Source organism: Meles meles, chromosome 1 (assembly GCF_922984935.1).
Source record: "Meles meles chromosome 1, mMelMel3.1 paternal haplotype, whole genome shotgun sequence".
NCBI classification, from domain to species: domain Eukaryota; kingdom Metazoa; phylum Chordata; class Mammalia; order Carnivora; family Mustelidae; genus Meles; species Meles meles.
This window is the reverse complement of record NC_060066.1, coordinates 40,447,327-40,471,073: the sequence shown is the minus strand read 5'-3', so window position 1 is coordinate 40,471,073 and position 23,747 is coordinate 40,447,327. Positions and strand designations below refer to the sequence as shown.

At 41.7% G+C, this 23,747-nt stretch overlaps 1 protein-coding gene across 2 annotated transcripts in view; it reads left to right on the top strand.

Moving 5' to 3' along the window:
- The first annotated feature begins 8,082 nt into the window (after positions 1–8,082).
- The window catches only part of CPQ (carboxypeptidase Q), a 502,411-nt gene continuing 486,746 nt past the window's right edge, over positions 8,083–23,747 (top strand). The window contains exon 1 of one of the 2 annotated variants that reach the window (XM_046027451.1): positions 8,083–8,235. The gene's annotated coding sequence lies outside the window, so the exon portion shown is untranslated. The remainder of the gene's footprint in view (positions 8,236–23,747) is intronic. The other variant, XM_046027443.1, reaches the window with a different exon arrangement.

Below are 23,747 nucleotides of genomic sequence, written 5' to 3'. Positions count from 1 at the left end.
AACAGAGAATTACTCTTCAATCCTGGTAGTAACTCAGGTTACTGAGATAGGCAAGGGATCTCTAAGGAAGTAAGGGATAGTGGTTTGCTTAACAGTAAGGTAGAGTGGTTTCAAGGGAAGGCTCTAGAGTCAAACTACTTGATTTTGAGTGATGGCTCTACCACTAACCAGATGTTTTGTAAAGTACTTGAAAAACAAAAAGACACTGATCTGTGCCTCAGTCTATGCATCTATGATTTATAGAAATGTACCTCATAGAATCATGTGAGAATTAAACTGCATTGGCTCAGTGTTTATTATATAGTAAGTATCAAGAAGTATTAGCTATTATCAACACTGAGTACCACTGAGTAACATTTATTGAGTACCAAGATTGAGTGTCAGGTTTGCTATGAACTTTTACAAAATTTCACAAAAATTTTACAGTTTTTACAAGGTATATTCCATTAAACCTGCAATGTAAGTTTTATTATTTCCCATTTTATAGATAAGGAAACTAATGCTTAGATTAAATAACTAGCCCATGACTACACAGCTAATAAATGGCAGAGGTAGACTTTAACTTCTAGGTCATGTAAACCTATGATCTTCAAATGTTTTTGCTAATATACTCCCTGGCACAATTTAAAAAACAAAACATGTCTATGATTTTCATTGTAAGGTTAATAGTTGCAAAGAATAAAGTTTCCAGCATGTTGTAAATATTGATGTCTCAAAAACAAAACTGTTATATCACACTTCTGTCTTTGTTTTTTAGAGCAGGGGGCACGGAGAGGGAGAAAGCTTAAGCCTTGGTAGGGGGAGGAGCAGGAGGAGACCGACAGAGAGAATCTTAAGCAGGTTCCACGCTCAGCTCAGAGCCCTACACTGTGCTCAATCTCACGACCCTGACATCATGACTTGAGTCGAAATTAAGAGTTGGATGCTCAACGAAGTGAGCCACCCAGCCACCCTTATATCACTCCTCTAAATGTATCCCATGAATTTTAAGTTCTACAATGGCTGGATATTAACCATCACTCTTAAAAAATTCTTGAAAAACTTTTAAAAGGTCAAAATTTTGCATTGTTCCTTTCCTTCCATGAAGTTGTTTTTCCATCCTAATGACCCTCATCCAGAATTGTATCCCCCTATATTTTAGCTTCAAAATATTTTGTGGATTGCTCTAGCATACTTTTTATCCACAATAATAAAAAAAAAAAACACATGTAAATTTAATCTTAAAAAAGTTCCTGTGTTACAGAGCTAGAACTAATAATCCTAAAATTTGTATGGAACTCCAAAAGACCCCGAATACCCAAAGCAACTTCGTAAAACAAACCTGGAGGTTCACAGCCTTGACTTCAGGTTATGTTACAAAGCTTTAGTGATCAAACAGTATGGTACTGGCACAAAAATAGACATATAGATCAATGGAACAGAATAGAGAACCCAGAAATGAATTCACAAGCATATGATCAATTAATCTTTGATAAAGTAGCAAAGAATATCCAACGGGAAATAGACCATCTCTGCAACAAATGGTGCTGGAAAACTGGACAGCAACGTGCAAAAGAATGAAACTGGATCACTTTCTTACACCATCTACAAATATAAATTCAAAATGGATTAAAGACCTAAATGTGAGACATGAAACCATTAAAATCCTAGAGAAGAACACAGGCAGTAACCTCTCTGACATTGGCCTTAGCAATTTCTTTCTAGATATGCCTCCTGAGGCAAGAGAAACAAAAGCAAAAATAAACTATTGGGACTACATCAAAATAAAAATCTTCTGCCCAGCAAAGGAAATAATCAACAGAACTAAAGGCAACTTACAGAATGGGAGAAGATATTTGCAAATAATATATCAGATAAAGGGTTAGTATCTAAAATGGTTAGAGAACTTTTAAAACTCAACACCTTAAGAAACAAATAATCCAATTATAAAATGGACAGAAGACATGAACAGACATTTTTCCAAAGAAAACATACAGATGCAAACGATACATGAAAAGATCCTCAACGTCACTCATCATCAGGGAAATACAAATCAAAATGACCATGAAGTATCACCTCACACCTGTTAGAATGAGTAAAATCAACAATGTAGGAAACAATAGGTGTTGGGGAGGATATGGAAAAAGGGGAACCCTCCCACACTATTGGTGGGAATGCAAACTGGTGCAGCCACTCTGGAAAACGGTAAGGCGTTTACTAAAAAAGTTGAAAATAGAACTCCCCCTGATCCAGCAACTGTACTGCTATTTACCCAAATAATAAAAAAATACTAATTCAAAGGGATATATATACCCCAATGTTAATAGCAGCATTATCAACAATAGTTAAACTATGCAAACAGCCCAAGTGTCCATCGACTGACGCGTGGATAAAGAAGATGCGGCATACACACACACACATTTACACACACATACACACACACAGTGGACTATTATTCGGCCAAAAAAAGAGAAATCTTGTCATTTGCAATGATGTGAATGGAGCTAGAGAGTAGTATGCTAAGTGAAATAATTCAGTCAGAGAAAGACAAACACAGTATGATTTCACTCACATGTAGAATTTAAGAAACAAAACAAATGAGCAAAGGGGAAAAAAGGTCGGGAGAGAGAGGCAAATTAAGAAATAGACTCTTAACTATAGAGAGCAAACTGATGGTGACCAAAGGGGAGGAGGGTGGGGGGGATGGGTAAAATAGGTGATGGGAATTAAGGAGTGCGCTGGTGATGAGTACTGGCTGTGCCATGGAACACCACAGAAGTGTTGAATCACTAAATTGTAATTTAAATTGCAATATTTGTGTTACACTGTACATTATTACACTCTACATTATTATGCTGTATGCTAATTTACTGGATGTTATTATGCTATTTACTGTATGTTATTACACTGTATGTTAACTAACTGGAATTTAAATAAAAACTTAAAAAATTCCTGTCTTATAATTGAATTATTTTAATTTCTGATAGTACATCATTTACTAAAATATAAATATGTTACACATTTAATCAATAGTTATTGAACGTAAATGTAAGCTATTGGAAATGAACTTGCAGGGGACACATGGGAGTCACAGGTGTTTGTGCAACTTTGTTTAAAGGAATTATCAAAATGTCCCTTAGCTGGGCTTCTGGGACATCTTTTCCCTCAGGGCAATGCATTTTCGAGAGGCATGGGGTATTGGTTTGGAAAGCAGGAGAAAGGCAATTATAAAAGACACCTTTCAGGCAAATCAATGTCTGGAAGAGACAATATGATGTTTGAGGTTCTGATCTTGAAACTGGTGACTTAGAACTCTCCATGCCTGTCTGCCTCTTGGAAAGTCCGAATGCTAAGATAACCACACGCTCCTGTTCTGGTGTAATTACTGAAAACACCTCCTGTCACTCTCTAACTACCTCAGTTTGGATGATATTATTGGTCACCCCATCTAGTACCCGTTCAGCTTTCCCAAGGGAACACGTATTCACATGTGAAGACTGTTCATAAATGAGGGGATGCCTGACTTATTTCTTTCTTTCCTGCTAAATTTTAAAAAAATATTTGTTGCATACCTATTTTGTGCCATACACTGTAAGTTACCGTGACATCCATTTTCTCATTTTATCATCAGAATTGCCAGGCAAGGTGTTTTTATTGTATTCTTTTTTCCTTTCTTTCTTTCTTTTTTTTTTTTTTTGCAGAGAAGAAAGCTGAAAACCCAGAGTGTTTAAATGACTGGTCACAGCTAAAACATGGGTAAATCAGAATCCAAGCCCAGTCTCCCTGTCTTTAAAATCTATGATCAAGACCCACTCCTGGGTCTCCAGCACAGGGCACACTGGCTTCTGTTGTCAGATTCCCTTCCCTGGTGCGTGGGGTCCCACCTCCTGAAACTAGGGTGGCAGTTTTAGTCTTTTCACGACCAGACTGCGCTGTTGCCCATATTTCCTAGCAAAACACCCTCTCTCCAGCCCTCTTTCATAGCTATCCACACTTTCTCTTCATCTCTGTCTTAATTCTGTTCATCAGCATCTCTTTTCTGTGGCTATACTACACCCAAACCATTTGGGAGCTGCCCCCAGAGCGCTCTCTCCAGAATGCTAACTTCACCATGGCCCTGACCTGCTTACGCCAGTGTGGTGCTTCCCAGAAGGAAAAAGTCTGAACCTTACCAAGATTCATAGCACTCTTTTCCAACGTACAGGGCAGCCGCACTGAACTCTCCTTTCCTTCTCCAACCCCCATAGGTCTTGTCAATTGTTTGTGCCACACATATGTCTAGCTCCTAATCCTGTCTTCTACTCATGTGTCAAATCCCAGCTTCCATCCCTGAGCAGCTTTCCTGAGCTCTGTGGGCCTGTCGCTGCCCCACTACTTTGGTGCCCATCCAGTGATGGTGCTGGAGCCAAGGGGTACAACCCCTCAAAGTCAAGTGCTCACGTGACTTCCTATTTCCAGCGTCCAGCGTCGTGTGATATGCACTTGACCATGGAGGGAGTATTTATGCAATAGAAGCTGGCAAATGATACAAATCAGATCTTTTTTATTTATTTTTTTAATTGGTTGGTAAACATTTAGCAGCACAGTACTGTGATCCTCCTAAGTTTTCATGACACTCTGACTACTATTTATTTCTTCATTTATTCAGTGAATATTTACCCACTGCTTCCTCCGTGTCAGACACCACTGTAGTAGCTGAGGATATAAAGGTGGGGCAGTCGGATAGTTCTTGCATCATGGGGCTTATGGTGTTGAAAGGGGGGAGACAGACCTTAGTCAAATAGTCACATATAAAATATAAATAATTATGTCAAAAACAAAAAATGCTTTACTGTGTCAGAGGATATTTGACCTAGTCTAAGAAGATTTTTCCTGAGTTAAAATCAGAAGGATAACTTTGGGCTGAAGAAGGAACAAGGTGAGGGAACAGCATTCCAGGCCGAAGAAACAACATGTGCTGGATCAGAAAGAGTACAAGGGGCACCTGGGTGGCTCAGTGGGTTGGGCCGCTGCCTTCGGCTCAGATCATGATCTCAGGGTCCTGGGATCGAGTCCCGCATCGGGCTCTCTGCTCAGCGGGGAGCCTGCTTCCCTTCCTCTCTTTGCCTGCCTCTCTGCCTACTTGTGATCTCTCTCTCTCTCTGTCAAATAAATAAATAAAATCTTTAAAAAAAAAAAAAAGAAAGAGTACGAACCTCAGGAGCAAGGGAGAGTGGACAAGCGTGGCTAGAAGCAAGCTAGGAAGCCTGGCAGGAGAGGCAGGTGCAGAGCTAAGGCCACACTGAGTTTTGAAGACTCAGATGTTTCCCTTTTATCCTAAGAGGAGGGCAAGTAAACTGAAGTGTTTTCAGCAGGAAGACCACCTGGTGTAGTGGAAAATCAGTACAACATGATGGTTGAGAAATCAAGTCCAGAGCCAGGTTGCCTGGCTTAGAATGCTTCCTAGTATCTTACTAGTAATTTCTCTCTGCCTCAGTTTCCTCCTGGGTTAAATGGGCATTAAATAATACCTACCCTGTAGGGCTGTTTACGAGATTGTAAAGCTCTGAGAACAGTACTTGGCATATCATAAGTGCTATGAAATGCTTGTTTAATTAAATAAATAAAAACATATTTGATAAGATAGCTGAATGTCCTGAGTACCTATGGCCTACCAGGGATACTGACATAAATAATTATAACACAAGATATGCTAATATGAAGATAAGGAGGAGCTTATTTTCCAGTGGTTATTATGAGTAGAACTGAGGACATAAAGGGTGTTCCAGGTGGAGAAAGCAACCCTAAGAGCCATGGAGATACACAAATGTCACTGTAGTCAGAAGCTTAAAGCCTAGTGTAGGAAACAGATATGAAAGAAAACCAACGTGATAAAATATATAGTAGAAGTACAAGTAAGGAGTGATTAACTTTAACTCCAAAGCAAATGGGAGGTTTCCCGGAGGAGGGTCCAGCATTGTGGCTGACTGCCTGGGCTCTGGAATCAGTCTGGCTCAGTTTAGAATGCTGACTCTGCACCTTACTAGTTGTGTGATTTGACTTCTCTAATCCTCAATGTCCTGCTTGGTAAAGTGGGAATAATAATAATAATAATAATAATAATAATAATAATAATAATTCTAGCTTATAGGGTTGATAAAAATCATAGTTAATGCATGAAAAGTCTTAGTTAGCATATAGCACTCAATAAATATTAAGCTATTATTACTATAACATTACGAGATGAACTTTGAATGAGAAGGACTTTGATCAGCACTAAAGGAATAACATGAGAAAAGGCCCAGGAGTTGAAAAGCATCTGACACAGTTAAAGAAAAGCAAGTCAGTTAAAGTGTGATCATCACTTCCAGTCGGTGAACTATTCCACAATGAGATAAACATATTGAGAGTAAACATTCAGAAGTTAGAAGAAAACAAAAACAAATTGATGGAGGAATTTTATACTTGTATACTTGTTGTATACTCATAATGAAAACTGGGGCTTGCAGTTTTTGTGCCTTGTTTCTACTTTTTCTAGCAAGATTTTAAAGATTGATTGAGAGAGAGGGAGAGAATGTAAGCAAGCTGGGGGTGGGGAATGGTAGAGCAAGAGGGAGAGAATCCTCAAGCAGACTCCCTGCTGAGTGGGGAGCCCACGTTGGGGGGCAGATTCTCATGACCCCTGAGATCATGACCAGAGCCAGAATCAAGAGTCCACTCACTTAACCCACTGAGCCACCCAGGCGACCCTGTAGCAAGTTTTTAATGTATCTAACAAAAATAACAGTCTATGACTGAATGGAAGTAATAAAACTTGTCCTTTGCCCCAGATAGTTTGAGAAAAAAGTAATTCAGTGAGTCTGGATATAGCACCAAGAGATGAACCTGCAAGAGGGCCAGGATCACATTGGGGAACTTCTCGGAAACTTGAATGTCTCAAAGTTCATACTTTATTCCGTGGGCAACAGGGTTAACAAAAGTTTACAGAGATTATTAACTGAGGGTTATGCGTCTATAGGTAAATGGACATTGCACGTTTTATATTTTCTCCCCCAGGGAGTATGTGGTTTTCCTCTTTTTTTAATTAAAAGATTCTTTTTTTTCTGGTTAAGAGGAGAGACCTGAATTGCTCTGTGTTTCACAAAGATAACTTTGTATTTGATTAAGAGTGTGGTTAAACAAAGAAATTCAAATTTGTCAAAACATAAAATGTTGAAAATACTTGAGCACACACTCTGTGACCAGGAATGCATAGGACTTGTTGAGATAAGCTACACCAGGTGATCTGATGAGTGCCTTTTGGTCTGGGGCACTCTCCTACAAATAATGCATAAACTGATAGAATGGACTCTTCTGTGTTTCCCAGCTTGGGTCATGTCCTCCATGACCATGACCACCACCTCTCTAGCAATCCTGCACTGGGCCAAACGGGAAAATAACGTCTTTTTTTTTTTTTTTTTTTTAAAGATTTGATTAATTTATTTGCCAGAGAATAGAGGAGAAAGAGAGAGGGAGAGAGAGAACACAAGCAAAGGGAGTGGCAGGTGGAGGGAGAAGCAAGCTCCCTGCTGAGCAAGAAGCCCTGTGCAGGAGCTCCATCCCAGGACCCTGGGATCATGACCTGAGCCAAAGGCAGGTGCTTCACCACTGAGCCACCCAGGCCTCCGGAGAATAAATAACGGTTTAATAACCAGCGTCTGGCCTCAAAGCATGGGGTTTCCAGACTTCCGTTTGCCAGGCTCAGAGACAGGCCCTAACCTGTGAGGTTCTCCTTTCAGCCTCACTGCCCTGTCCTTCCCCTGTCTGCACAGCTACTCTTTCAAGCACAGGCCACCTCTGCCAAGTGCTTCCCCTTAACTGAGGCTACCCACTTTGAGAAACACTCTGCTGAGTCTCCCGCATCCCGCATGCCTCCGTAAACAAGCAAGGGCCAGGGGCCAAGGACCCAGCCAGTAACCCAATTTTCTGACGGGCGCCAGAACTCAGAAGGTAAGCCCTCCAGTCACCTGAGCCCCAGAGGCCCCCTAGCGAGCCCCCGTGACCCGCCCCCCTCGCAGTCCCCTGTAGCTCCGGCCCCCTTACCCCCCAGCCCCTACGGCCCGCCCCGCCTGGCCTGGGCGCCGAGGCGCTGTGGGGGCAGGGCCGCAGTCACCAGACGGCGCTGAGGGCTCCCTACGGGCGCGTCAGGAGTGTGGCCACCGCCACTTGAAAGCGGGGCCGCGAGTCTGGCCGGGAATACCGGGGTACCGCCGCCGCCACCCCCGAGGGGCCCCACAGGTGCGTTCGCCGCAGCCCCCACCCGTGCCCGCTCGTGGCGGGGTCGAGGCCTGGGCTCTTCCCGCGCGCGGGCTGAGCGGCTGCGGGCCGCAGGGATGGCTTTTTAAGTCGCTCCTGCGTGGGAGCGACTGGCGGGGGGGGGGGGGCGCGGGGGCTGGGATGCCACGGGAGACGGGCGGGCCCTGCGGCTTCCGTGACGAGGGAGGACCCGGCCCAGAAACGGGAAGCCGAGCGCAGGCGTCGGGAGCGGGGAGGACGCGACGGAACGGCCGGGAGGGCGACCTTGGCTGGGCCCGAGCGGCTCGCCCCTCTCCTCGGCCCTATGCATCGGGGCCCAGCCCCAGGCCGCGCGGCTCCCTCCCCCCACCTGGGGGCTCCCGGTTCCCCTAGGCCTCCGGGCCGCTTTATCCGAGCTCCTCTGAAGTATTTCTCCGCCTTTACCTTGTGCTTTCGCTTTTGGGGTGCACGCCTAAGCTCCGCTCAGACTCCCGGGTTCCAGGAAGGCAGAGACTGTCTGGTTGGGAAGGGACTCCCTAAGACTGAAGGGATGCGCCCGTGCCCAGGATAGAATTTCCTTGAGCAAGTGAATGAGTGCCCATGAAGGAAGGCAAATGCCTTGGGATTTCCCAAAAGTTGTGCTAGTGTTGCACTCATGTACAACGAGCCATTCACTTGCAAGGAGCTTTATTTTTTGCTGTTTTTAAAGAAAATAAGCACCAGAAGCGCCCCCTCATATTTCCAGTTTGGGTAGATTTTTGTAAATGTGTTGATTGAAATATGCCTAGGCTTTTTCTTGCTTGTGTTTTGTTTTCTGCAGCAGACTTTTGAAGAATCATTGTCACTATAATAGTATTTACTGTATTCCTGAAAGATAAGGGTAAAATCTAAAGGTAGAAATACATGACTCGGCTTTTAGTAACTTGTTTGTCAAATCAGACATTTCTCTTGAATTCAAGTTTGGGAAGAATCTTGTTTATTTTCCTGAGATAGGTACTAGCTGATTTGTGAGTGACTGAAGCAAGTTCAATGTAGCCCAGAGAGGAAAACGACTTTTATCCATGCAGATGCTTTGGAAGTAACATAGGCTGAGACCACTTTAATACTATTGGTCACCGCATCAGCTCTGCAGGTTCCCAGACTTGAGTTCCAGAAAAGCCAGATGACTTTGGACTTGGCATTTGATCTTTTTAGGTCTCAGTTTCTTAATCTCCCAAGATGAGGGAGGGTTGGCGGAATGCCTTCCTAAATTAGATTTCTAGGATTCTCTTTCATCAGCGGTTAAAGGTGAGATATATTCCATGACTTGATGGAATTCAACTCACTTCAGCCTATCTGTTTGGGATTCTGTAGAATCTTGGCCCTACTTTCTTCTCTGCAAATTACAGCTCATTCCTTATTCTTCTCCACATCTGCTGAAAAAGAATCTGGGAGCTCAAGAAGAGAATAATAGACTCCGGGCTGGTAGGGAGAACGAGAGGCAAGATTTTCCTTCGCATTGCCAGAGACTCCTGGGTCTGGGTCTAGCTTGTTTCCAATGCAGCCCAGCCTGACAGTGCCATATATCTCCAGCGTATCTGGGGAATTGTATCACTATTAATTTGCATACATTTGAAATTAGTTATTATAGATCACAACATTTTGGAGCTGGAAGGGCCTTAGAGATTTTTTTTAATGGCACTTAAAAAGTCATTTTACAAACATATTAAAATATTTTTTGCATGCTACATTTAATAAACACAACGTCCCAAAAGTGTTAAGTAAAATAAAATTAGTGTTACCTACTTCATTTATTTCAAGTCTGTTGGGAGAAGTGGGTCCAAAAGTGGTACTTGGTGAAAAAGACCAACTTTCTTGAACTCTTTTCCCAAAGAGCCATTTATGAGGTCCTGTATTGTTCAGGCATGACTGTAACAAAAGTTGATATTTATGGGGCACTGACCCTGCAGCAAGCACTGTTATATTTAATCTTTTTACTTATATTGCCCCATTTAATCCTTACTACAAAACGAAGAGCTAGGTACTATTGCCATCCCCATTCAACCTTCCTAAATACAAACTGCTTGGAAAATGGGAAAGTCAAGTAACTCAAATTATAGACAGTTGGAGGCACGGGTTTCTGCCAGAAGCATAGGCAATCTCTGCTAGGAGAGTCTGTGTGATGTTAGAGAATGAGGTCTCTGTGTATGTTTGGGATATGTATACATAAGTCTGGGGCATTATGGGTAAATGAATTTGGGATGGGAGCTTAGGGGTGGAATGATTAAGACTGAATTTAGAGAATCGGTTGTTATATCATTTTGAAAATTACTGAATTCCGTTGGGACTCTGGTAGACTCTGATACTTTGACCTAAATGCACATGCATCCTAGTTTTAAACATGTTCAGATTTAACCAATTTAGGGAGTATAAAATGGGTGACATCAAGAGCTAGCATCAGCTTAAGAGCTTTCAACTGTGAGTACAGAGATTATTATTTCCTGGGCTAGCTTTGTGTCCTTGTTAAGGCTTTGCCTCCCAGCCTCCTTTATAAGAACAACTCCTATTACAGAAAAAGTACAATGACTATATCCCTGTAATCTAGGGACAAGAACATAGCACCCTTATGAGTAATTGACGAGAGCAAAGGAGGAAAAGAAAGGCCTGTAAAATAAGTGGGAAATTGTTTTGTTTCGTCTTTGTCAGTCAAGTTTAGCTTCATGGAAGGCAGAGACCTATCATGGCTGCTTGAAAAACTGAGAGAAGATGCCAGTTTGATTTAGCTCAGGAGGCTGAAACTTTCTGCCCGGAAGGCTGGTGTGATAGAATAGACCTTCCCATTGCTCACAATATTATGAAAAAAACATTAAAGCAACAATTTTTATTACTTGCCCTGGAGCTACAGCTTTAAAATGTGCTTTCTTCTCCCCTTACCCTCCCTAAACCACTTAGCTTTTAAAAACAAACAACCCATTCATGTGTTTGATTCAGTCAGCTTATTAGTCCTTTCTCTTTATTCCTGGGCCCTGTTTCTTTAATGCAGCCAAGAAGTAGGACCCAATTGCTTCTAGGTGTCCGGAATATTTCTTTAGTTATTATTATTATTATTTTTTAGCACATGTTAATTTCAGTGGCCATTTATTGAGTGTGTACTATGTGCCAGATTAAGATGAATGACATACTGAGTTTAATTGGCAAAGTGACAATTCCACAAATAATTACATCACAGGGTGATATTATAGTGGGGGCATTCATTCTCCTAGTAAAGACATATGGTTAGAGCTGGGGAAGGCTTCAGAGGGCAGGTGAATTTTGAACTTGATTTTGAAGGCTGAGGGCCAAGAGGAGGGGAAAGGACATTCATTCCAAGGAGAGAGAACATTGTTGGTAAAGACTAGGAGGCAGCGAGTATGAGCGTGGCCCTCCCAGAAAGAGAGATGGGAGTTCTGTGTGGCCGCAGTAGAGAGGTCTTGTGAGAGTGGGGCCATGTTATCTTGACTTTTTCACAGCATGGATCATCTGTTTCAGAGTTTTTTCCAAGCAGAAATTTTATCAGAGGAGTTTTATGATTGGATTTTCTTTAGAGACTAGCTCTGGCAATAATGCTTTGGAGGACCTGGAGATGGAAAAGCCAGGAGCCCAGAAGACCATGAGGATGCCATTGTTATGAAATAGGGCAAGAGTCTAAACTAACACAGGTTTGAAGGATATTCAGGTAGTAAAGAAGGTGGGATTTAATGACCGGCTGGATATGGGAAATAAGGGCGAAAGTAACGCGGAGGTTTGGGATTTGCTTGGCTGGGAGAGTGGGGATGTCACTGAAGAGACTAATAAATATGAGATGAGAAAGACCGTGAGTGGAGGCAGCTGTGGAACAGCCAGGGGAGACTCCTGGCAAACAGCCTTGACTGTGGCTGTACTGCCACATCGTACAGTCGAAACCTGCCAAATGTCATCATGGGTCCTCAGTCTGAAAAGAAAAATCAGTTCGACGAATCTCTTAAAAAGAAGGATAAACAGGGGCGCCTGGGTGGCTCAGTGGGTTAAGCCGCTGCCTTCGGCTCAGGTCATGATCTCAGGGTCCTGGGATCGAGCCCCGCATCGGGCTCTCTGCTCAGCAGGAAGCCTGCTTCCTCCTCTCTCTCTCTCTGCCTGCCTCTCTGCCTACTTGTGATCTCTCTCTGTGTGTCAAATAAATAAAATCTTAAAAAAAAAAAAAAAGGATAAACAAAAACAAAAATGCACTGAACTTGGCTAATGACCCCTGCATCATATTCCATGTGTTTGTTGGAACTCCAATTCTTATGTAAGTTCCAGGGAAGGAAAAGAAGCTGGACACTCAGAGTGTAAGGGATTACTATGAGCCATCAGAAGAAACCCAAATAGAGCGACTAGACAGGAATGGCTCAGAGGAACAAAGATAAGCAAACGGCAGGAGTGTAGCCGGGATTACAGATCACTGTTCACACAGGTGTAGGGAGACTTGAAATACAGAGAAGAAATTTGAGCTGGCTCTTCCAAATAACGGTACTTCTTTAATGGTAAGAATATCACACGCTTTGGTTTCTTATCTTACTGAGCTTGTCAGGAAGAGACAAATAGGAGATTGTTCAGAGGTGCTGGGCAAAGGGTTTGATCTCACTTTGCAGAGAAAGTGTTGGGAGGCTTTGGACTAAGGGAAGAATAAAAGAGGTAGAGTCAGATAAAATGAGAAGGGTAGTGATTAGGAGGAACTCTCTGAACATTTAATGAGTTCTTTGACAAATAGTTGTGACCAAAGAAAAAGGTAGATTGATACAACATTCTCTTAGTGTTGTGGCATTAGACTTGCTTGGAAAAAAGAATATATTTGCATGGAACCTGATATTTAAGAAGAATTTTTACATTTTATTGTTATATGAACCCTCAGAAGTCGGTGCAGCCAGGCACAATTGCCTTTCTTTTAGAAACTACAAATCTGGGTATTAAGCAGAATGTAGTTTGCCCCGGCTCCCCTGGCTGGCAAGAGTGCCGAGCCTTCTGAATTCCACTCAGCTGCTCTGTGTATTGTATCAGAGCCTTGCTTTGCCTTGAAACTCTGACCTTTTGTAGTGTGTCCCCCCCACACCCCACTATGTTACATCATGTAAAAGTAAAGCAGATGATATTTGAAGGCCAAAAAGCCAAGATTTCTCAGGAGGGAGGCAGTGATAGGAAGCATCTTTAACACCAATTCTGCTGTATACTGTGGGGATAGTTGTGAATGGTTGTATAGAGAGACTATCTGTGGAAATCTAATGATACTTTCACTGCAGTAGGAGAATCTACAGTATGTCTTATGATTAAATCTTCCATGAGGCAAATAACCCCTTTATAAAGTGAACAATTAAGCACTACTTAATATATTGTCTAGAGAAATCCAGACTTTGAAATATGGGGTTTGCTTAAAGCAAGACACATCGATCAGCAGGATGCTATATCTACGTTGATTGTATTATATGTTGAAGACTTTCTAACTTGAGTATCATGTGTGGAAGAAATGGGGATCTGGAACTAGATCCCTTAATCACTAGAGGCCTTGCACATAATGATTTGCAGTTGAATCCTTTACTGCTTACAAAGCATGGACAAGTAGGACATTGGGTAGGGCAAAGCTCAACTGCCCAGCACTGGCATTGCCGTGGTCTGATGGGGGGATGCACAAGAGGCAGTCATAATTGTAAATGGAAACAGAGTGGGCCCAGTTAGGGAAACCAGAGACTCTTATGGGCCTTGAATTCTACATCATTATTAAGATGAAATCAGGTATAATTCCAAGGAAAGAGTATTATACTAGATCCAGGTTGTTTTATGTTGATGAAATATAAAAGCTGTAAGGAAGACAGAATAGTTGTGACTTTTTATGGGCCAGCATTTAGAGATACTTATTGTCAAAATATGTAAAGGAAATGGTCAGAAGTGTGAGAGGATGACCATTTTGTAGGAATATCTTAAGGTCGGGATGCCTGGGAGACTTAGATGGTTAAGGTTAAACGTGTGCCTTCAGCTCAGGTTGTGATCCCAGGGTCCTGAGATTGAGTTCCGCCTGCTTCTCTCTCTGCCTGCTGCTCTCCCTGCTTATGCGCTCTTTCTCTGACAAATAAATAAATAAAATCTTCAAAAAAAAAGGAATGCCTTAAGATCTGTTGTTAGACGGTAAATGAAGTAGACACATAAGACAAATGGTAAGATTTGAATAATGTAACTAATTAAGTTGAAGAATATAATTCATAAGGATGAACAGGGATATAAGAAGTTCCAATAATATGACTCACTTAATAAGATAATATAATTATTTATATGTGAATATTTATTTGTGTGATGTATATATATACACATTATATCTCTTATTTTTATTATATATGGATATACATATATTCTCTTATTTGTGGAAAATTCATTTCTTCCTTGGAACATTTATGAAAGGTTGTTGGAAAAAAGTCAAATGGAGATTGCAGTGAATTCTAGAGCCTTGCTGGCCTAGTGCCTCAGTCCTCTGGTTTAGCCCATGTTTTCAGTTAGCTTGGGAATAGGTTGAAATGACAAAAAGAAAATATCCTCTCTCTTTCATGATGCTGTCAAGGCACTCACATACTCATCTTCCACCTTTATATATATTCATCCTTTTCGTGCCCAGAACATCATTTTGAGATTCTGTTACCATGATCAAAATATATTGGGTCTGTGTTATCTATGACTAATCTGAAGATGCATTTGTTACATTTGATTAAGTACTGTTAATCATTAATGCCATGTGTATTATATTGAAAAGTTTACCATCTCAAACATCTGGCTGTTCTTTTATAGGGTTTTTCTTTTCATTAGCTTTTCTGGGCTAAAGTTTACAGAAAACCAGGGACTGTTGGAGTCACCAACCCCAGTTAAGTTCTTTGAGATGCAGAGGGCAAATCCTGGAAGTCTGCACTATTCTGACATTACATTACCTGCTCAGTCTAAATTTTATGGTACCACTTAAACAAATCACTCAGTAGCACCCATGTTCTCTGGAGTTTAATGGTTAAGCATATGGGTCAGTTTCCTGTGTTCAAATTACAGCTCTGCCACCAACACCTATATGACCTTGGACCAATTACGTAGGGTCTCTATGCCTCATTGTCTTCATTTGTAACATGAAGATAATAATTATAACTGCTTGTGTCCATGTCCTATTCCCTGGAAACTGTGAATGTGATAGATAATGTGTCAAAGGAGAAATAAGGTTGCAGATGGAATTAAGATCACTAATTATCTGACCTGACAGTAGGAAGATCATCCTGAAATGTCTGGGTGGGCCCAATTACCAGTGGAAGAAGGGGCAGAAGCAGAGTCAGAGAGTTAGGGAGATGGGACTGTGGAAAACTGGCTAGGGAGATGCAATGTTGTCTGCTTTGAAGATGGCTGAAGGAGGCCATGAGAAAAGGAATGTGGTGGCCACATGAAGCTGGGGAAGGACAAACGTTCCCTGCTAGAGCCACCAAAAGGAATGCAGCCCTCCCACCACTTTGATTTGTACCTGGTGGGTCCCATGTTGGACTTCTGACCTACAGAACTGTAGCTTAAAAATTTATGATGTTGAGGCGGAGTCAAGATGGCGGAGAAGTAGCAGGCTGAGACTACATCAGGTAGCAGGAGATCAGCTCGATAGCTTATCTAAACATTGCAAACACCTACAAATCCAACGGGAGTTTGAAGAGAAGAAGAACAGCAATTCTAGAAACAGAAAATCAACCACTTTCTGAAAGGTAGGACTGGCGGAGAAGTGAATCTAAAACGACAGGAAGATAGACCACGGGGGAGGGGCCGGCTCCTGGCAAGCGGCGGAGCAACGGAGAACAAAATCAGGACTTTTAAGTCTGTTCCACTGAGGGACATTGAACCAGAGGCTAAACCGGGGTGAAGCCCATGCAGGGTCAGCATGGCCCCAGGTCCCGCAGGGTCACAGAAGGATCAGGGGTGTCGGAGTGTCGCAGAGCTCACAGGTATTAGAACAGAGAAGCCGGCTACAGAGACAGAGCCGAGGACTGAACTCTCAGCTCGGGGTTACCTTGAACTGGTCGCGGGCTGGGTGAGCTCGGAGCGTGGCTGGAGGCTGGGGATACGGGAGTGATTGGGTGCTGTCCTCTGGGGCACACTGAGGAGTGGGGCCCCGGGCTCTCGGCTCCTTCGGGCCGAAGACTAGGAGGCTGCCATTTTCATTCCCGTCCTCCGGAACTCTACGGAAAGCGTTCAGGGAACAGAAGCTCCCAAAAGCGAACCCAAGCGGATTACTTAGTCCGGCCCCGGTAAGGGTGGTGCAATTCCGCTTCGGGCAAAGACACTTGAGAGTCACTACAACAGGCCCCTCCCCCCGAAGATCAACAAAATATCCAGCCAGGACGAAGTTCATCTATCAAGGAAAGCAGGTTCAATTCCTAAGACAGCAGCGGAATTCCAGAGGAGGAGAAAGCAAAGCACGGAATCATGGCTTTCTCCCCATGATTCTTTAGTCTTGCGGTTAATTCAATTTTTTTTCTTTCTTTTTTCATCTTCTGCTAAATTTTTTAAAACTTTTACCCTTTTCTTTTTTAATGTTTTTTGACTAGTTTATCTAAATATATATATTTTTTCTTTGTTTTATTTTTTTGAATTTTTTTCTTTTTTTTTTTCTGAACCTCTTTTTATCCCCTTTCTCCCCCACCACAATTTGGGGTCTCTTCTGATTTAGTTACAGCGCATTTTTCTGGGGTCTTTGCCACCCTTTTAGTATTTTATTTGATCCTTCATATCCTCTTATCTGGACAAAATGAAAAAAAATGAAAAAAATCACCACAAACAAAAGAACAAGAGGCAGTACCAAAGGCTAGGGACCTAATCAACACAGACATTGATAATATGTCAGATCAAGAGTTCAGAATGACGATTCTGAACGTTCTAGCCAGGCTCGAAAAAGGCATGGAAGATATTAGAGAAACCCTCTCTGGAGATATTAAAGCCCTTTCTGGAGAAATTAAAGAACTGAAATCTAACCAAGTTGAAATCAAAAAAGCTATTAATGAGGTGCAATCAAAAATGGAGGCTCTCACTGCTAGGATCAATGAGGCAGAAGAAAGAATTAGTGATTTAGAAGACCAAATGACAGAGAATAAAGAAGCTGAGCAAAAGAGGGACAAACAGCTACTGGACCACGAGGGGAGAATTCGAGAGATAAGGGACACCATAAAACGAAACAACATTAGAATAATTGGGATTCCAGAAGAAGAAGAAAGAGAGAGGGGAGCAGAAGGTCTATTGGAGAGAATTATTGGAGAGAATTTCCCTAATATGGCAAAGGGAACAAGCATCAAAATCCAGGAGATGCAGAGAACCCCCCTCAAAGTCAACAAGAATAGGTCCACACCCCGTCACCTCATAGTAAAATTTACAAGTCTTAGTGACAAAGAGAAAATCCTGAAAGCAGCCCGGGAAAAGAAGTCTGTAACATACAATGGTAAAAATATTAGATTGGCAGCAGACTTATCCACAGAGACCTGGCAGGCCAGAAAAAGCTGGCCTGATATATTCAGAGCACTAAATAAGAAAAACATGCAGCCAAGAATACTCTATCCAGCTAGGCTATCATTGAAAATAGAAGGGGAGATAAAAAGCTTCCAGGACAAACAAAAACTGAAAGAATTTGCAAATACCAAACCAGCTCTACAGGAAATATTGAAAGGGGCCCTCTAAGCAAAGAGAGAGCCTAAAAGTTGTAGATCAGAAAGATACAGAGACAATATACAGTAACAGTCACCTTACAGGCTAATAATGGCACTAAATTCATATCTCTCAATAGTTACCCTGAATGTTAATGGGCTAAATGCCCCAATCAAAAGACACAGGGTGTCAGAATGGATTAAAAAACAAAACCCATCAGTATGTTGCCTACAAGAAACTCATTTTAGATGCGAAGACACCTCCAGATTTAAAGTGAGGGGTGGAAAACAATTTACCATGCTAATGGGCATCAGAAAAAAGCTGGGGTGGCAATCCTTATATCAGATCAATTAGATTTTAAGCCAAAGACTCTAATAAAAGATGAGGAAGGACACTATATCCTACTCAAAGGGTCTGTCCAACAAGAAGATCTAACAATTTTAAATATCTATGCCCCTAACGTGGGAGCAGCCAACTTTATCAACCAATTAATAACAAAATCAAAGAAACACATCAATAATAATACAATAATAGTAGGGGACTTTAACACTCCCCTCACTGAAATGGACAGATCATCCAAGAAAAAGGTCAACAAGGAAATAAAGGCCTTAAATGACACACTGGACCAGATGGACATCACAGATATATTCAGAACATTTCATCCCAAAGCAACAGAATACACATTCTTCTCTAGTGCACATGGAACAGTCTCCAGAATAGATCACATCCTGGGTCACAAATCAGGTCTCAACCGGTATCAAAAGATTAGGATCATTCCCTGCATATTTTCAGACCACAACGCTCTGAAGCTAGAACTCAATCACAAGAGAAAAGCTGGAAAGAACCCAAATACATGGAGACTAAACAGCATCCTTCTAAAGAATGAATGGGTCAACCAGGAAATTAAAGAAGAATTGAAAAAATTCATGGAAACAAATGATAATGAAAACACAATGGTTCAAAATCTGTGGGACACAGCAAAGGCAGTCCTGAGAGGAAAATATATAGTGGTACAAGCCTTTCTCAAGAAACAAGAAAGGTCTCAAGTACACAACCTAACCCTACACCTAAAGGAGCTGGAGAAAGAACAAGAAAGAAACCCTAAACCCAGCAGGAGAAGAGAAATCATAAAGATCAGAGCAGAAATCAATGAAATAGAAACCAAAAAAACAATAGAACAAATCAATGAAACTAGGAGCTGGTTCTTTGAAAGAATCAATAAGATTGATAAACCCCTGGCCAGACTCATCAAAAAGAAAAGAGAAAGGACCCAAATAAATAAAATCATGAATGAAAGAGGAGAGATCACAACTAACATCAAAGAAATACAGACAATTATAAGAACATACTATGAGCAACTCTACACCAACAAATGTGACAATCTGGAAGAAATGGATGCATTCCTAGAGACATATAAACTACCACAGCTGAACCAGGAAGAAATAGAAAACCTGAACAGGCCCATAACCAGTAAGGAGATTGAAACAGTCATCAAAAATCTCCAAACAAAGAAAAGCCGAGGGCCAGATGGCTTCCCAGGGGAATTCTACCAAACATTTAAAGAAGAACTAATTCCTCTTCTCCTGAAACTGTTCCAAAAAATAGAAATGGAAGGAAAACTTCCAAACTCATTTTATGAGGCCAGCATCACCTTGATCCCAAAACCAGACAGGGATCCCACCAAAAAAGAGGACTACAGACCAATATCCTTGATGAACACAGATGCAAAAAATCTCACCAAAATACTAGCCAATAGGATTCAACAGTACATTAAAAGGATTATTCACCACAACCCAGTGGGATTTATTCCAGGGCTGCAAGGTTGGTTCAACATCCGCAAATCAATCAATGTGATAGAACACATTAATAAAAGAAAGAACAAGAACCATATGATACTCTCGATAGATGCTGAAAAAGCATTTGACAAAGTACAGCATCCCTTCCTGATCTAAACTCTTCAAAGTGTAGGGATAGAGGGCACATACCTCAATATTATCAAAGCCATCTATGAAAAACCCACAGCAAATATCATTCTCAATGGAGAAAAACTGAAAGCTTTTCCTCTAAGGTCAGGAACACGGCAGGGATGTCCATTATCACCACTGCTATTCAACATAGTACTAGAAATCCTAGCCTCAGCAATCAGACAGCAAAAAGAAATTAAAGGCATCCAAATCAGCAAAGAAGAAGTCAAACTATCACTCTTTGCAGATGATATGATACTATATGTGGAAAACCCAAAAGACTCCACTCCAAAACTGCTAGAACTTGTACAGGAATTCAGTAAAGTGTCAGGATATAAAATCAGTGCACAGAAATCAGTTGCATTTCTGTACACCAACAACAAGACAGAAGAAAGAGAAATTAAGGAGTCAATCCCATTTACAATTGCACCCAAAACTATAAGATACCTAGGAATAAACCTAACCAAAGAGGCTAAGAATTTATACACAGAAAACTATAAAGTACTCATGAAAGAAATTGAGGAAGACACCAAAAAATGGAAAAATGTTCCATGCTCCTGGATTGGAAGAATAAATATTGTGAAAATGTCTATGCTACCTAAAGCAATCTACACATTTAATGCAATCCCTATCAAAATACCATCCATTTTTTTCAAAGAAATGGAACAAATAATCCTAAAATTTATATGGAACCAGAAAAGACCTCGAATAGCCAAAGGAATATTGAAAAAGAAAGGCAAAGTTGGTGGCATCACAATTCCGGACTTCAAGCTCTATTACAAAGCTGTCATCATCAAGACAGCATGGTACTGGCACAAAAACAGACACATAGATCAATGGAACAGAATAGAGAGCCCAGAAATAGAACCTCAACTCTATGGTCAACTCATCTTTGACAAAGCGGGAAAGAATGTCCAATGGAAAAAGACAGCCTCTTCAATAAATGGTGCTGGGAAAATTGGACAGCCACATGCAGAAAAATGAAATTGGACCACTTCCTTACACCACACACGAAAATAGGCTCAAAATGGATGAAGGACCTCAATGTGAGAAAGGAATCCATCAAAATCCTTGGGGAGAACGCAAGCAGCAACCTCTTCGACCTCAGCCGCAGCAACATCTGCCTAAGAACATCGGCAAAGGCAAGGGAAGCAAGGGCAAAAATGAACTATTGGGATTTCATCAAGATCAAAAGCTTTTGCACAGCAAAGGAAACAGTTAACAAAACCAAAAGACAACTGACAGAATGGGAGAAGATATTTGCAAACGACATATCAGATAAAGGGCTAGTATCCAAAATCTGTAAGGAACTTAGCAAACTCAACACCCAAAGAACAAACAATCCAATCAAGAAATGGGCAGAGGACATGAACAGACATTTCTGCAAAGAAGACATCCAGATGGCCAATAGACACATGAAAAAGTGCTCCACATCACTCGGCATCAGAGAAATACAAATCAAAACCACAATGAGATATCACCTCACACCAGTCAGAATGGCTAAAATTAACAAGTCAGGAAATGACAGATGCTGGCGAGGATGCGGAGAAAGGGGAACCCTCCTCCACTGTTGGTGGGAATGCAAGCTGGTGCAACCACTCTGGAAAACAGCATGGAGGTTCCTCAAAATGTTGAAAATAGAACTACCCTATGACCCAGCAATTGCACTACTGGGTATTTATGCTAAAGATACAAACGCAGTGATCCGAAGGAGCACGTGTACCCGAATGTTTATAGCAGCAATGTCTACAATAGCCAAACTATGGAAAGAACCTAGATGTCCATCAACAGATGAATGGATCAAGAAGATGTGGTATATATACACAATGAAATACTATGCAACCATCAAAAGAAATGAAATCTTGCCATTTGCGACGACGTGGGTGGAACTAGAGGGTATCATGCTTAGTGAAATAAGTCAATCGGAGAAGGACAATTATCATATGATCTCCCTGATATGAGGACGTGGAGATGCAACATGGGGGGTTAGAGGGATAGGAGAAGAATAAATGAAACAAGATGGGATTGGGAGGGAGACAAACCATAAATGACTCTTAATCTCACAAAACAAACTGGGGGTTGCTGGGGGGAGGTGGGGTTGGGAGAGGGGGAGGGGGTTATGGATATTGGGGTGGGTATGTGCTATCGTGAGTGCTGTGAAGTATGTAAACCTGGCGATTCACAGACCTGTACCCCTGGGGATAAAAATACATTATATGTTTATAAAAAAAAAAAATTTAGAAGGGGAAGCGAACCATAAGAGACTATGGACTCTGAAAAACAACCTGAGGGTTTTGAAGGGGCTGGGGTGGGAGGTTGGGGGAACCAGATGGTGGGTTATAGGGAGGGCACATATTGCATGGAGCACTGGGTGTTGTGCAAAAACAATGAATACTGTTACGCTGAAAAAAATAAATTTATATAAAAAAATTTATGATGTTTAGGCCACCAGATTTGTGGCAATTTGTTACAGCAGCCCTAGAAAAATAATGCATTTTCCTACAGGCTTGTGGTAGGCTTAAGAAATGTAAACATTTAGGATAGGCCTGCCACATGGTAAGTGCTCAGTCAATATCAGCCACTGTTGTTATTTGTTTTATTAGTTATTAGTTGGTAGTTTAGTTTCCCTTCTGTCTTTGCTCCTTTGTCATACTCGTTTTATGATTATCCAAAAATGTTGGAATCCCCTGTGTCCTCAACCTGACCAGCACTGTGGCCTGACGTGTTTCTCGCTGTCACGGTAGTCCAGACTCAGTGTCCAGCAGTCTGTCCAAATGACCACATTGGTATCCTTACCAGTTTATGGCTCCAGTGGCTTCTGCTCTAGGTGAGTACATCAGATCTAGCCTTTACCTGTTTCTTCAGCATTTTACAGTGGTGGTTCACTCTGCATCTCTAGTTCCCTGCTAGGTCCCAGGAAAGTTGTTGGTTTTCAGTTTGTTCAGTTTCATTTGTTGTTGTGTAAGGACTGGAGTGACAACTTTCAAGCTCTTAAGTTTTGGGGCTGAAATCCGAAGCGAGGGCAATGCTGTCCTTAACCTGTGGCTTTAAGGAGCTCCTTTGTACTCAAGAGATCTTCATCTCCACACTTGAATTCTCTCTGATTTCTCTTCTCTGGTTTTTAACTCATCAGTAGCATCCCCAAATATGCTCTCTCTGTGTTTCGTCCTGTGGTTAATGGGACCTCCATCAGTGGGATTGTAGGTAATGCGATGTGTCTGAAATACAGGGTACAGAACAGCCTCAAAAGGGAGTTAACCCTTTTCCTCATCCTCCAAAATTAATAAGCCAGCAAAAACTGGCTACCAGTTATAGCTCCTAAATTTTTCTGTCTCCTCCTCTTACCATCCTTTCTGTCATTGCCCTAGTCATGCCCCATATTGTCTCTTGCCTTTCCCAGGCAGAATCTTTTAAATCTCTTTATCCTCCACGCTGCCTCAAGAGTTGGATCATAGGCTGAATCATATTACCTCCCTTTTCAAAAGGCCTCAGGTTAGAGAAATTGCCTATGGAATAAAGTCTAAACACCTAGTATGGCATTTAAGATTCTTAAAAATCTGGCATAAACTATATTTCTGGGTGCATTCATGGTGCATTCACTTCCTGTGTGAGGTTGCTAGGATTGTCATCACAAAATACACAGACTGGGGGACTTAGACAGCAGAAGGTTACTTTCTTGTGGTTCTGGAGGCTGGAGGTCTGGGATTAAGGTGCCGGTGGGTTTGGTTTCTTCCCAGGCCCCTCTCCTTGACTTGCAGATGGTTTCTTCTTGCTGTTTCCTCACAAAAGCTTTTTTCTGTTCAACATATCCCTGGTCTATCTGTGTGTCTGAATTTTCTCTTCTTATAAGGACTCCAGTCAGATTGTATCAGGGCCCACCTTTAT